The following is a 15,065-nucleotide window of genomic DNA, read 5'->3' on the forward strand; positions in this document are numbered from 1 at the left end:
AAAGGGTGTTTTCTTCGTCGTCTCTTTCTGCCTTGTCCTTGCTGAATGCCTGATTCGGTAGCGTGCAGGGCATTTATAGGTGTGTCTCGGCGGCCCAAAAGGTCTTTGCCCCTTTGCAGCAAGACATTTTTGCCTGCCCTCATGAAGGCTTCTTTAGGGTTTTGTTTGTCGATGATGACATTTTGGAGAAATTCTTTGCCTTGCGTCAGTGCCGCATCTTTCAAGGCGTGCAATCCGCGTGTCACCATCGGTTTTAACACCGGGGCTACCGAACGAAAGGCCGATTTTAACATATCTCCTAAACCGTGTCCTCGCTGTCGTGCAACCCTTCGGTACACTGGATAGATGACTTAAGAATCGTGAGAGAACCGTTTTCGAAAATGGAGTTTCACCGTGACTTTTCCTTTGGTGAATGGAATATTTTGTCCCAAATCTCCTTTTATAGCAATGTTGACAGTGTCCAAATACGACTTGCTGACAGGCAAATAGTGAGGATGGACAAATTCGCGGTGGACGTGATAAGTGTTTCCACCTTCCTCGTCATTGGTCGTGGTACTATCCACTTTGAAAGGAATGACACGCAGTAACGGCACGGAGGTGTGTCCCACCACGTTGTACTCCACCACATCGGAGTACACAAACATCAAATTCAGTCCTTGGTTCAGTTCTACCGGTTTTCCAAAAGCTCTGTAAAAATCCATATTATTGTTGATCTTGGGGCTCCAATTGTTTGCGACCATTTCTGCATGTCCACCCAAAATTTCAAACAAACTACCATTGAACCTGAAGGACAACATTTGGGTATCCTGAAATTTCATCAGTAAGCGACGAGCCACTTTATGGTAGGCCAGGGTGACACGTTTATTTATTCTGTTCAGGGCTCTGCCAAAGGCTAACTCGAACCTGTCCGCAATAGTGTCCACCAAATGTTGGCCACTAAAATAAAACCCTGCTGAAATTTTCAAGGTGTAGATTTTGAAGGCTGGATTGCTGGTGGATGGTTTTGTGATCCCTGAAAACTCGTTGATGTCATTCATGGTCTTTTGTAATTGTTCGTTCAGGATTTCGACCTCAAAAATGTTTTGCTTTTCAGTAATGTTTTGGATTTGTGTAGGGTGAATCATTTCCACTAAAGCCACTTCCCAATGGGCCTCGTGATCTAACTGGATGGCTTGAGGTAATTTGGCCGTGTAACAGCACAACGTGTTGTGGGGAAACACCTCCATGGAACTCTCACTGGGTAAGGTTAAGTAAAATTGGTTTTGGTGACTCATAATTCCAGAGTTCTGTGGCTGTCCGAGGGGTTACTGGATGTCAGAGGCGTGTCTCCGCCCAAAATGGGGTTCTGGTTGTGGTTGTTGTTGGAGTGGTGACTGGCACTGGCACTGGACACTAGGTTCCCGTGGTTCCCGTTCGAAGAGAATTTCGGGGAGGGATTGGGAAGCAGGTAACCGATGCAACTGCTCAATAAAATGGTCCACAATTGTTTGTCTCCTTGTTGCAAACTCAAATTGGCAATGGCTGCCCCGATGACACAATACACCACGAAGATTTGGCAGAAAAAGACGATTTGCGTTTTAGGCACACGTTCTCCGCACCACACCCACAAAGGTTGTTTTTGTAAATCTTGCACAGAAGAACTAGGTGAAGGAGGAGTGGTCGACGTAGCTGCATCTGTGTGAAAGAGCATGATGGTCACTTCTTTTTATAGTCGATGACTTGCGAAGCGTCGATCCAAGAATCAAAACTGGGTGGATATCCTTTCCAACGTACTTTGACTTCTTTGATACGTCGTTTGCCCACTTTACGGGTTCTGCGTTCGAGAATGCTTTCGATGTCGTACACGTCGTCTTCTTTTTTGGTGACACGTTGTAACTCGGGCAAATAAAACGTTCCTTTGAGCACTTCTCCGTTCATGTCTTCCAATTTATAGACGGTAGGATGACGACCATGCACTCGTCCAGTGACGCGAAACAATTCGGTCGTCCAGTTAGGTAAGTAACCTTTGTCGAAAGTGCGTTTGGTTTTGCCAATGCGCACCCAATCTCCTACGGCCAAGTCTCCACTTTTCTTGGGGACAGCCCTCGTCGGGGACGTACCAAACAGGCGCTCAAACACCAACACTTCGTTCTCGGGAGTCACGTCTTGCGGGGCACGTCCGATACTTCGATGGTAAGATTGGTTGTACGCTTGCACCAGGTGCGGTAAGATGTCGATGTACTTCAGAGTGTGGTGATGCGTAAAATATTTCCACATGCGTTCTTTCAAAGTGCGTTGAAAACGTTCCACGATGCTGGCTTTGGTTTCGGGATTCTCGGTGGTAAAAAAATGAATGTCACGTTTCTTTAATTCTTTTTGGAAAGCTTGGTTCAGAAATTCGGTGCCTTTGTCTGTTTGCCATCGAAGAGGGTGACGACCGCTTTGTTTCAACACTCGTTGCAGGGCTCGCACTAACTCGCTGCTCGATTTGGAAGTCAAGGGCACGACCCAGGCAAATTTGGAAAAGACGTCGATGACACAAAACAAATATTTGTAGCCACGATTGTAGCTGGCCAAATGAGAGACATCGGCTAAATCGGCTTGCCATTGATGATCGATGCCTTCCACTCGGGTGCGACTTCTGGCAAACTTGCGTCGAATGGGTTTGTGTAAAGTGTAGGTAGCTTGTTCTTGTAACCATCGTTGCACTTGAGGTAAACGGAGACTTTTCAGTCGAGTTTTGGCAGCACGATACAATTTTTGAACTCCTGCGTAACCTGCAGGATGCGAGGGATCGTAGTAAATGCTGGCTAACACTTTTTCCATTTTTTACTTTTTTGTGTTGGTTGGTGTGTTAATAAGGCACCCACTCTTGGAAGATGCTACTCTTTTTCTCTTGGGGTATTTTCTTGGATTGCAATGCTTTGCGTGTGCGACCGGCAATAGGTGTTGAAGAGGAGGATGTCTGAGCGGGGGATATCGGTTCTTGTTTCACTTCTGTCTTCACTTCTGTCTTCACTTTCTTTTTCTCTTGTGATGAAGAAGGGGTGGCCATCATCTTTTTAATCCATCCAATTCTGGAGGTAGGTGGTGTTGTTAACTTGCGTACTTTTTCTGGTGGAGTTTGAAACCCTTCTTCTTCTTCTTCTTTTCCTTTTTCTGTCTTGGTCACTGGTACTGGTACTGGTACTGGTGATGGTGCTGGACTTTTCATCAAGGTCTTAAAATCTTTCAGAGTGGGTAGGGCTGTTTCGTCTAAAGCTTTCTGGTGAAAGAGTTGCAGTCGTTGCAAGAGTTGACCGTACTTTTGCGATTTTTCTGTTTCGGACAAATCTTGGCGATCCATCAAGGACTGCAATTCGTGCTGTAACTGGGACATCTCGCTCAAATTGGGATTGGGAGGTAAATGCGGGGTGCGTTGTTCTTGCCACCGATGGTATTCCATCCATCGTTTGTAAGGTACTAAAGCTAGTTTTCGTCCTTCCATGGGGTTGTCAGGGGTCGATTCTGAGATCTTGGGACTTCCGAGGGCCTTTTTATCTTGCTTCCACCAGTCCTCCCAACATGGTTCCCAAGACTCCTTTCAGTATGGGGCCTAACAAGAGAGGCAAAATGCCTATACGTTGGACCAACATCTTCTTCTTTTGACGAATGGGAATTTTCTTTTGAACCATTTGGCGAAGAACGTGACGATGTTTGCTTAAGCATTGTTTCTGGTGTTTGGAAAAAGGGATCGTGACTTTCAAGACGTTCAAACAACATTCGCACACGGTATCGATGACCTGTTTGGAGGCCGATTTAATGAATTTTTTTCGTAGGGGTGGAGAAGCTTTGGACAGGACAGATAACATGTCCCCATGTTTGACTAAACGTGGTGGTAGTCCTTTTCTTTTCTTTCCTTGGGGTTTTCTGGAGGGTGACATCTTTGAGTCTTCAGGAGCACCAAAAAAACACTGATACCCCCCGACTTGGTCACAGGTCTTTTTTATACTGGAACGCGTCGCCACTGATTGTCTTTACGTCGTATCAATTTGAGGACAGGCATGATACGTCGTGGAGGGGTACGCAACGGACTAAATCGAGCCAGTTCTTGCTTGGACAAATCCAGCAAACTTTGTAACATGCCCGATCTTTCATGGACTTTGATTTTGGGAGAAGGTACTTTGTGAGCTGCAGCCACTGCCACTAAATTGGAGGGTCCTGCCACTGGGGAAGTTCTTTTTGGGGTCATCAACGGAGAAGTTCTTGGTGTGATCAACGTCTCGAAGTACTCTTCAGTTCTTGGTGTCATCAACGGAGAAGTGGATGAACGTGAGGCTGCCGGTGACCGTGTCACTGCCGTGGCAGGTCGTGGTTTGCGAGTGTAAGGTTGCGTCCTGGCCGAAGAAGTGCCTCTCTTGCGACTAGTTGTTTTCTTCTGTGGACTTTTCTTTTTCTGGGGACTTTTTCTCTGTTTCTTTTTATGGGGCTTCTTTTCTTTTTCCGGGGTGATGGTGTCTGGTCAGAGGAGGGTCCCGCCACTGGAGAAGTTTTTCTTCTTCTTGGGGACCTGGTTTTTATCTTTTTCGTCTTCTTGGGGCTTCATTTGACTTTTGTCTTGGGGATAACTTTGGGGGCATTAGGATCCCATCTTAAGAGTGAGCGAATGATGACCCCTCCTAAAGTACCACTCCCTCCAGGTTTCAAAATGATTTGTTTTTTGGTTTGAGTGTCGATGCGGGGATCGGCCAGTTGGACCAAAGCGACTTTGTTTCGATCAAAAAGCGTTTGGTTTGATGAGGAATCTGAATGATTCCTTGGAGTATTTGACGTGCCGTCACCGTGAACCATCGTAAGACATCTTTGAGACTAGCTTCTAAGACACGAGCCCGTATTTGTGGATTTTTTCTCGACTGATGCCATACAAGGCACGAATCAATTTAACGGGAAGATGCGACTGAAGGGACGTCATGTTCACACTGTGTGTGAGACAGACGAAAAGGGTCTGAGGTTTTTATAGATTTTTTTTTATGTGGAGTGAAGTTAACTCGAGGACGGAGACGTGTACAGGACAGGCCCTCTGTCTTGGCACCAGTGGTGAAACAAGTGGGTACGAAATCGCAAATCCTCGGGGGTTGTAGGTTTCAAATCGACGAGTAAATAGGCGTGTGGCGTTTGAGTGGCATCGTCGTACGCCTGAGTTAGCCAAGGCGTTCCTAACTGTTTGGCTAATACTTGCACTTGCGATTTATCTCGAGGGCTTTTAAACAAGACCACGTAATGCGCATTGAGACTGATGGTGCGAAGGGCTTTACTTTGTTGAAACAAATTTTGGGTGATGTAAACGACACTGGCATTACGGCGATGCCCTTTGCGCGTGAACCACAGTTTAATTTCTTCTTCGTCTTCTCCTAACATGTCGTCGAAAATGACCAAATGGGTTTGACGGGAGTCCGAGACGATGCCGTCGTCTTCTTTAGGAATGCCTTCCACAAACACGATGGAATCGCCTTGACTTTCTCGCAAGAGGCTGTACGCCGATTGCCACTCTTTGTAACACCACACGATCCGCTGAGGTGGCCGATCGATCAAATGATGTTTATGTTCTATCAAACGTTTGACGAATTCGGTTTTGCCTGAACCGCTAGGTCCAGCAATGAGCATGTTAAAGGGATGGCGAAGATACAAAGCATCCCAACTGGCACGATCTAAGTGTTCGTCGATGACTTTGACAGTAGAGGAAGAGGGAGCAGAGACAGCAGAGGTAGCCATAGTGTGAGAAATGTCACTTGTGACACGAAAAACAAACAAGACAAGAGTTTATATACTTTTTTCAGAACACGTTTATTGAATGTTTTCAAACATGAATACGAAAGACAAAAATACATAAAAGCCAAAGGCTTAAGTACAAGGATAAAAGGCACATGATAACCATTAACGTGGAATAAACACAAGTGTCTGTACAACAATATGTTTTGGGTAATGTTCTAACCAGTTCTATAGTAGGGGGTAAGGTCACACAAGTGTCCTCCCGAAAGGGTCTTTCAGGCCTGTCCACGACAGTCCCGTCCTGGATGACGGGTTCTTCTGGCACCGTCACTAACACGGGTTGAAAAGTAACTTTTTTCCTTGAACAACTCTCGTGCATACTGGGCCATTTCTTGGGTCCAAGCCTCAAAATCCCATTCTTTCCAGGCACGGACATCTGTCCAATGGGGATGTAAGTCACAAGCTACACACACATCGTCATACACGAGTTGGGTAGCTAAAAGTTGACGAATCTTTTTTTCCTGTTGAGGTCGAGAAGTATCCAGATGAAAACGCAAGGCTTTGAGCAAAAGGAGTTTTTCGTGACCATTTAAGGCCATTGAGGTGGTAAGTACTGATCGTAAAGAGTCCACAAAGAATCGGCTGGTAAACGAAATCCCAGAAAACAAGTCACTAAGACACACACCACTTGTCGACCCAAATTGAATGGATACAGTTCTTGTAATAATCGATGGTAATGATCCACGGTTTGAATATGGTCATTGAGTTCCTTCCACGGAATCTGTTGGATTACATGCGATAAAAGTCGTGGCATGGCAGCCTGTTTTTATAGTCTCTTTGTTTCGGAAACAATACACGTACTTTCTAGCCAGACATCTTCGTTCTCCAGTAGGGAATTTCAATGTTGCATACTGTAACCGAAACGTCAGACTTTGTTTAGAAGTTTCTTCTTCCGCTAAGTAGATTCCACGTAAAATATGTCTGTAATCCTTTACCTTGTCTTCCTCAATGTGTTGTACTAGGTGAATCTCGAAGTAACCAAAATGATCAACACGTGGATCATCGGGTGCCTGGAAGTATTGAACAAGGTCTGACCGCTGAAACAATTTCTGACGAATCAGTTCTCTTATACCATTCAGGTACCGGTGGTTAAAAATCTGGTGACGTAACGGATGCAATTGTTCTGTACGTTTCACTTGTATTTTCACCAGCTCTCGGTAAATCCTTTCTCTCAACTCCACAGGCAAGGCACGAATGTTCTCTAGCAAAGTATCCATGAATAGGTCATACTAAATCCTCTTTGGTCTGACACAAGACATGTACTGTTTGCACAGACATGGTTTTAATTCATTGTCGAATCTAAATCGTTTAGTTACTAATTTACACGTTACAATTCGTTCAGAAGTTTCCTCTTTCACTAAGTTGACATTGTGTTCGAGATGTTGGTAATTCGTTAACTCTTCCTCTGGAATTCGATGCAGTACGTTTACAATGTAGTAGATAGAATCGTCAATACCAAACCATTCCTTTTTAAAACCAGGGGGTCGTTCATCAATGTCTGTCCAATGGAACACTTTCAACTCAATCAGTCCTTGTATAGCATTCAGGTACCAGTGGTTCAAACACCGGTGACGTAACGGTGCAATTGTTCTTCACGTTTCACTTGTATTTTGACCAGCTCTCGGTAAATGGGTTCTCTCAACTCCACAGGCAAAGCACGAATGTTCTCTTGTAAAGTATCCATGAACAGATAATGGTAAATTACTTCAATGTCTCGGTCCCACTAAGGGTAAGTAATGACAATTCGGTGACCATCGAGCATGTTCTACGTAGGCCGAATCTTGCGGTTCCCAGTAATGAAGTGACACACCGCAACTGAAGCACTTGACTTTATCTCCTTCGCCCAAGTAAAAAAATCCGGCTCTGGCTAATTCTTCGGGGTCGGTCCTCCCAGATACTTAGGCCATTTTCCTTTGAACGATTGAAGACGATTTTCAAAGTCGCAGCATTCCGACAAACGCACAGGAAACGAATATTCGTCTTTCACAGGTTCGTTTCGATGAGGGTTGGGTGACATGAACAGGAGATTGCTTAGGGCTGGATGACATCCGTAGGGGGGGGGGTGTAGACGTGAAGGTGAACATTCCCCTTTACAACGAAACCCAGTAAAATGTCCAAGAGGACGAGCGGCATCACTTTCGCATCCCTCAGGTTGGACACGCACAGCATCCCTTTCCATGATAGGGGTAGTGACACTAAAGTTCCCATGATGCTTTACGGCATCGCTAAGGTCACAACGTACAGCATCGTACCCATCGCAAGGCTCACAATCGCATTCCACTTCCGAAGCCTCACACTTGAATTGTGCCTTTCTAAACAACTTGTTTTGTGTTTCTCTGAAAGTATTCATCTTGTTCGCTCGGTCTTGGTAGTCCCAATGAACTATCGATCTTGCCTAGGGTTCCTTTTTATATAGAGACCAATACCGACGTGTCCATACGGCAAGGTGAAATGATTGGGAAGTCTCACTCGCTTCTGGTACACGATTTGATAGACTTTTTCCAAGGGTCGACTGACGATGTGGTGAGTGGGTAAACGTACAATCTTGTTCGGTTGGTAGGTGGTCACTTTAAAGTTTCCATCCTCTCCCGATTGCAAGGCTTCTTTCAATACCCCAAAGTTGACCACACGACTGGTACGATAATTCAAAGTCAGTCCTTTCACTTTGCACGTCGTGTGCACTTCTCCTTGTTTGTCACCGTATTCGTAGCCGTAATTTTTGGGACCGCCACTGACGAAACTTAGAATCTTGTCGTCGGGATGCTCGTCTGTCCAGGCTCCTAAACGGTCTCCTTCGGTGTCAGGGTGATGTTGACTCGGGTGATGGATGTAAATGCAACTGTCCGTGTCAAAGTACAGGACGCGTTCTCCTAACAGTTCTAAAGCTTCGTACAATTTTAAGCGAGCATGAGCTGTCACGTAAGCCGCAATGATGACATTTTCAAAAGGGTCGTCTTGTACAAAGTCCAGATCTTCTTCGTAATTGACCAAGATCAAATCCTCGCGAACGACGTCCACGTGTTTCATGTATTTGCTTTTGTCGTGAATCATCTGCAAGTAGCGGGAAGGTTCTGTCAAATATTCCGTCTTGGGTAAACACGGACGTTGTGCCATTTTACCCCACAAGCAATTTAACATCACTTTGGTAAACGATCGCCTGCTTTCGTTTTTCTCGATGTGGTCTAAAGTGATGCCTTCTTGTTCATAGTATTTCTCTTTGAATTGTATTTGGTCTTCGGGAGTGTGACATCAGGAAGGATAGCCGCTGGCTTCTTGTTTCAGTTTTAAAAAGGCATCCACGTAGTCAGCGAAAATGCCTTTCTGACTGGGATCACCCTTGCGGTATTGTTGTGTCTTGGGAAAGTGGCAAATTTCGTACACTTCTAACAGTTGGTATCCCATGTCCAGAGCTTTGAACAATTCTACGCTGACCCAGGTTCCGGTCAAGGCCCGTTCTTCCTGGGTGTGCTGACAAGGTTGGTCTTGGTTGCACGTTTCGGCACAAGTACGGCACAATGGAAACATCAGTTTGCCTTGACAATAGTGAGGTAACACGGGATGGTACAAGTCCGTGGGCGGCAAAACTTTACACTTGATCAAGCCTTCGTATTGTCGAATGTTTTTCAGGTCGATGTGTTCCGTCAGCAATTGCGGGTGCCCTACAGGAAAGCGACAATATTTGCACACGTAGGGATACAGCGAACACACGTCCAAGTATTTGATTTCTTCTCCTTTCTCTTCGTCGCCTTGGTACAGCAAACAGGTGGCATTGGTCCTTCCTCCGTACAAACTATCCCTCGGGTTCAGGGGGTCCATGAACGGTAACTTTCCACGAGGCGTTTAAACTCGGGATCGGTTTTCATACGGTGATCGTACTCGTGTTCCCACATTTCCACCACTTGGTATCCTTCCTGTTCTAACTTTAGGCGCCGCTGACAAGTGTCCTGGTACAAGTCTTCCATGGTTCGTTGTAAAAACTGATTTTTAGTGCTACGATCAGGGTAACAGACGGGACATCCGTGAAATAAGCAACCGTTAAACTCGTACACGATCTTGGGGTTTTCTAAGTCCCAGCCATCGACCGAATACGTTCCGATGGTTTTTTCACCCCCTCCGTTGCGGGCATGCTGAATCCATTTGTCTTCCTTGTCGCACAAGTAATGTAACCAACGTAGGGCTTTGACCGAGTATTGACGTTTGACAAAGTTGGTCGTTTGAGGGCTGATGACAGCCACGGTGTTTTCAGGCATGAATCGTTGTCGATACACTAAGGAACAAGCTTTGGCAATGGCGCAAGCTTCTTTCAAAGGATCGACCCCTCCGTGTTCCATGAATAGTTCTCGAAATTTCCCACAGCAACGCCGTAAAATGTCCACGTCGGAACGACAATACTTTAGCATTTCTTCCTGAAAGTCGAAAGGGTCCGAGGCGTGAGCCTGGTACCAAGCGTAGAAAGCTTCTCGTTGTTCGGTACGCATGTTGCCGGGGTCGTAATAGTGAGCCTCAGGTAAATGGGGTAGAACGACGTGTTGATTGGCTTCCGTATTGAAAAAGTGTGGAAAGTACCCTTTAGCCATTTCTGTCATTCCAAACGTTTTAGGCATTCGGCTCAAAGGCATGGCCAAATAGCTCATCGAATCTTTAAACTGTACTTGTCCCACTTGCATGAAAATGATTTTGGCTCCGTTCAAAGTCACTTTAGGACGTTCGGTGCCATGTTCCGTATAGTATCTGAGAAGAAACTGTCCATCGTATCCGGAGAAATTGTGAGCCATCACCGTGGCATGACGATGACAATCTCCGTAACGTTCGATGTCCTCTTGGCTCCACGTCTTGTCGATGGGGTCTAAGACCCATTGGGCAAAATCGGCTAACGTGTTCGGTCCCCGAAAGATTTTTTCACGCCCTCCAGGAATCTTGCTGCAGTGAGAGCAATGACTGAAGATAGGTTCTTGAATGCACTTCTCGCACGCTCGATGAGCCACGCAGAAATTAGGAATGTGAATGCCAGTCTCTTGCATGCATTCGAAATCGAAAAAGATGAAATTGCTTTTCTTCTTATGACCGTCCTCTTTCTCTGGTGGAGGTTGGTATTTTTGCACGTAGCATTGGTGTTCCAAGTCCACGATGTGGTGACAAATGTGACATTTTTTCTTTCCTCGACATACGTGTGCCTTGGCAGCATTGGTACATATGCCTTGTCCACACGTAGGGCACAATCTCAGGAGTTGACAAGCACATTTCTGCTGTGAACCTTGCGTCTTCAGATGTTGTTGGTAACAAGTAGGGCTGACAAACGTGCGCAGACAAGTTGAACAAGGCACTGGTCCTTCGCTCAGACAGGGTGAAGAGGCCAAACATCCTGAGCATTTCAATCCACAATGCTTGTGTTGCTCTCGATTATTATAACCATGGTCACATTTCTCACAGTAATAACTGTATCCCAGGAATCCGGTGATACTGGTAATGGTATCGAAATGTTCATCGTGATAATAGACATGAATGTATTTTCCGTCTTTAAAGTCTTGGCCTCGAAACAACAGAGGTCCGCGCACTTCTTGAGGGTGCACTTTCAAGGTGTATCGTGGAGCTAGGGCATCTTGCAATTTTTGCATCTCAGGAATACCACAGGGTGTGTCTTTGGATAGGCCAGCTTGTTGCAACAGGAGTTCTGCTTCGTTTCGCTGTTTGGCTCGGTCCGATTGTTGAATAGTTTTCCAGGCTCTTTTCCATTCTACCGTGTCGTTCTTGTTGGCATAGGTTCGTCCCACCACGATGGCACGGGCTAAACACATCTGGTCTTGAGGGTTGTGAATTTGGACAAGGCTACGCTTAATGCTGCGAAGCTCGTTCACCAATAACATCTTTTTGCGTCCAGTCTCTTGAGGAGGAGAGACGTGGGTCATGTCCAGTGTGGCTTTTCCATCGGTGATGTCAAACTGGTCATTAGATTGTTGCACGTGTTGAATCTTGTCCATGACTTTGGAAGCGGTCAATTCTGCAGGGGTGCTAAACTCGATCCAAACAGGGGATTTCAAACCGTCGTGTTGTATGGAAAGTCTCAAGCGATCGTCTTCTTTGGGTTGACATTGTCGCTTGAGTGCGGTGAGCAAAGAATCCCACACCCCAGTGATAAACACTTCTGCTTTCTCTAACGGCACTTCAGCCTTGAAATCTTTGAACTTCACCGTGTATTTGTAAGCCGTGGTTCTAAATTTTCTAGAGGAGCGCTTTTCCGCCTCTCGAATGGAATAGTATTTTTCAGGGTTGACTAAGGGTGGTGAACTTGGTTTAGAGGGTTCGGATTCTGGTTCACTCATGTCCTCTTCAAAATCACTGGCATGAATTTGTGCCAAGATTTCAGCCCTGGTACGAGGCGATAGATCACGTTTCTGCCTCTTACTTTCTTCTTCTTCTTTCTTCTCAAATGAATAGGATCGTTTCATCTTGAGTGCAAAACGTCAAATGACTCAAGTTTAAACACCATAGACTAATTTATAGTCATGGCAGACCAGCGTATATAAAAGGGTGTGTGTCTTGTCCTTTCACTATTCATTTCACTCTCAAGCCGAGCACAACGATGGAAGAGACTAGCCAAATCGAACGTTTCATCAGAGCTTTGCGAGGGGTCGTTAGAAAATTCTCTTCAGACCAGCCCACGGACTACTCTCCTTCCTTTCGAGATAAAAGTCAAGATACTTGCTATATCTGTCAGAAGAAAGGGCATTGGTCTTCAGAGTGTCCAGACCGTCAAAAAAGAAAAAAAAACAGGGGCTAAAAAAGACAAAAGTCAAGATACCTGTTATTATTGTCAAGAAAAAGGACATTGGTCTCCAGATTGCCCAAAAAAGAAACAAGAGGAGTCAGAAGAAAAGAGGAATTCTTCAGAAGAAGAGAGGGATTCTTCGGAAGAAGAGAGGGATTTTTCAGAGGAAGAAAGCAGACAGGTGAAGAAAAAGAAACAGGAGAAGAAAAGAAGAAGGGAAGAAAGTGAGGAGCAAGAAGAGGAAAAGCCTGTGACGGTGAAGAAATTTAAAAAACAGAGAGACTAAACAAGGAGAAAGAAGAAGTCAGTGAACTTTTTTTAAAGTGTTATGATGTGAATTGTGAATTGGATTGTAACAATGGATAAAAGAATAAATTAATTATATAAGGTGTCTTTGAGTTTTGATTTTAAAATAATGACGTACACTCACGCACTCATACAAAGACACGTACTATAGGGGGTAAAATGGGCTGGGGTTTTTTGAGTTATTGGTAAATTGAAAGGATATCTCTTTTCGAGAGACGTGGGTGGCCCTGAAAAGGGCCTTTTATTTTGGTGCAGGGGTGAGTTCAAGCAATCAACTTTAACTGCCTTAAGCCTTTGCCACGGCCAAGGCCTACTTCTGGACTGCGTACTGTTGATGATGATGATTGGGTTGAAATCACTAAGGGTGGTACGGTAGGCTTAGTCACAGGGTTGACGTGTTTAGCTCGGGAAGGTCGTATTCTCTTCGGTCGTAATAAAGAAGTCTGATACATTTGTTTCAGACTTCTTAACTCCGCTAAAATGTCTAACAGTACCGTAACCGTTTGATTTTCACCCTCTTGTTTCTTTGCTGCTACTTCTTCTTGCTGTTGTTTTTTTCTTACCTCTTCTTCTTGCTGCTGTTGCTGTAGGAGAAAAGCTTGTTCCGCTTCCTTTTGTCGTTGTATAAATTTCTCCAATTCTTCTTTCTGTCTCTGTCTAAAATTCTCCACTTGCGGTAATGAAGAAGGTAACGAAGGTTCCGGAACAAATTCTTGCGAGGTAAGAAAATCCACAAAATCCCAATTCACCTCTTCTGAAAGTAAGTCCGGGTTCCCTTGGGCGGTCTCCCCTGCTAGTGCACCCCAATGGATCGTTTTCTGAGTTTCCGTCATGTTGAATCACTGTCGCATAGATTGACTGCACACAAGCGCTAGCGAATCTATATAGACCACGTGACGTCACAGACTGCTCTCTTCGGATTGGATGCGAGCTGACTGAATTTTGTAACGCGTGTTCGGATTGGTGAATGAACTCAATCCGTTTCAATCCTTCCTCTACCTATAAATAAGCGCAGTTCACTGCATTGATTCACCTGTTCTCGTCGCTTCAAGATGTGGACCACAGTCGAATCATCCACCCTTGTGTCTTCCATGATGTTTAGGACGGACATGCTCATGCATGTCCGGTCCAAGTGGACCGTTGTCGACAAGTCAGACACCAGTCTGTGGATACGAAGAGTGTACGTAGAAAGACAAGGTTGCCTCAAGAGGACACTGATTTATGGCCCTCGAGTAAGACGCAGTTTGAGGACAAGAAGATGCCGCAGATGCCTTTTATGTTAATGGATACATTAACATAAACCCAAAGGCCCTTTTCAGGGCCACCCACATTTCTCGAAAAGAGAATGACTTTCAATTGCCTACCCTTTTTTTAAAAAAATATTTTAAAAAAAATCCCATGTTCAATTCCCCTTGTCCCTAGATAGACCCACATTTTATTCCCCCATGTTCAATTCCCCTTGACGCTAGAGTTGCCCACGATTTTTCTCCATGTTCAATTCCCCTTGACGCTAGAGTTGCCCACGATTCTTCTCCATGTTCAATTCCCTTGACGCTATATTTGCCCACGATTTTTCTTCATGTTAAATTTCCCTTGACGCTATATTTGCCCAGGGGGTGTTTTTAATGCTAAGTCCCATTGACGCTCTAGTGCCCCTTTCACTACTTTCCTCCTTCTCCTAATCCACACCAGTGGATGATGTGGTCTATATACGTCCTGCTGACGCAACTCCTTCTCCCAGTTTCAGTCTGGGGGACCATGGGCCTCTGTGCTGGTGGTAGTGGTTGCGGATGAGGTAGTGGCTGTGTTGGTGGTAATAATGATGTTACCAGAGGTTTCACCTCACACACATGCCTAATCATCAGGTGTGGTATGATCCTTTCTTCCTTCTGTGTCTTCTTCCTCTTCTCTTCCTTAAGCCTGGCTTCGTCCTCTATTGCCTCCATGGCCAGCTCATAAAGGAGCCGACTGTTATGCTCCAGGTGCATCTGAAGTTCTATCAATTTTGCAATTCTGCTCATGTTAACGAGCGAACTCTGTTTAGCCAGACTGACGTACGCTCCCTTTATATATGTCCAGCACGAACGTGAAGGAAAACAACACCATGATACAAAACTAACAATATCCATAGCATCACACCCACAAATATGTAACGCGCGGACTTAAAAGAAACACTTACTCACTTTTTTTACTTACAAAGGTCAAC

Source organism: Sinohyriopsis cumingii, chromosome 9 (genome assembly GCF_028554795.1).
Source record: "Sinohyriopsis cumingii isolate HCF-2022 chromosome 9, ASM2855479v2, whole genome shotgun sequence".
Classification (NCBI taxonomy): Eukaryota; Metazoa; Mollusca; class Bivalvia; order Unionida; family Unionidae; genus Sinohyriopsis; species Sinohyriopsis cumingii.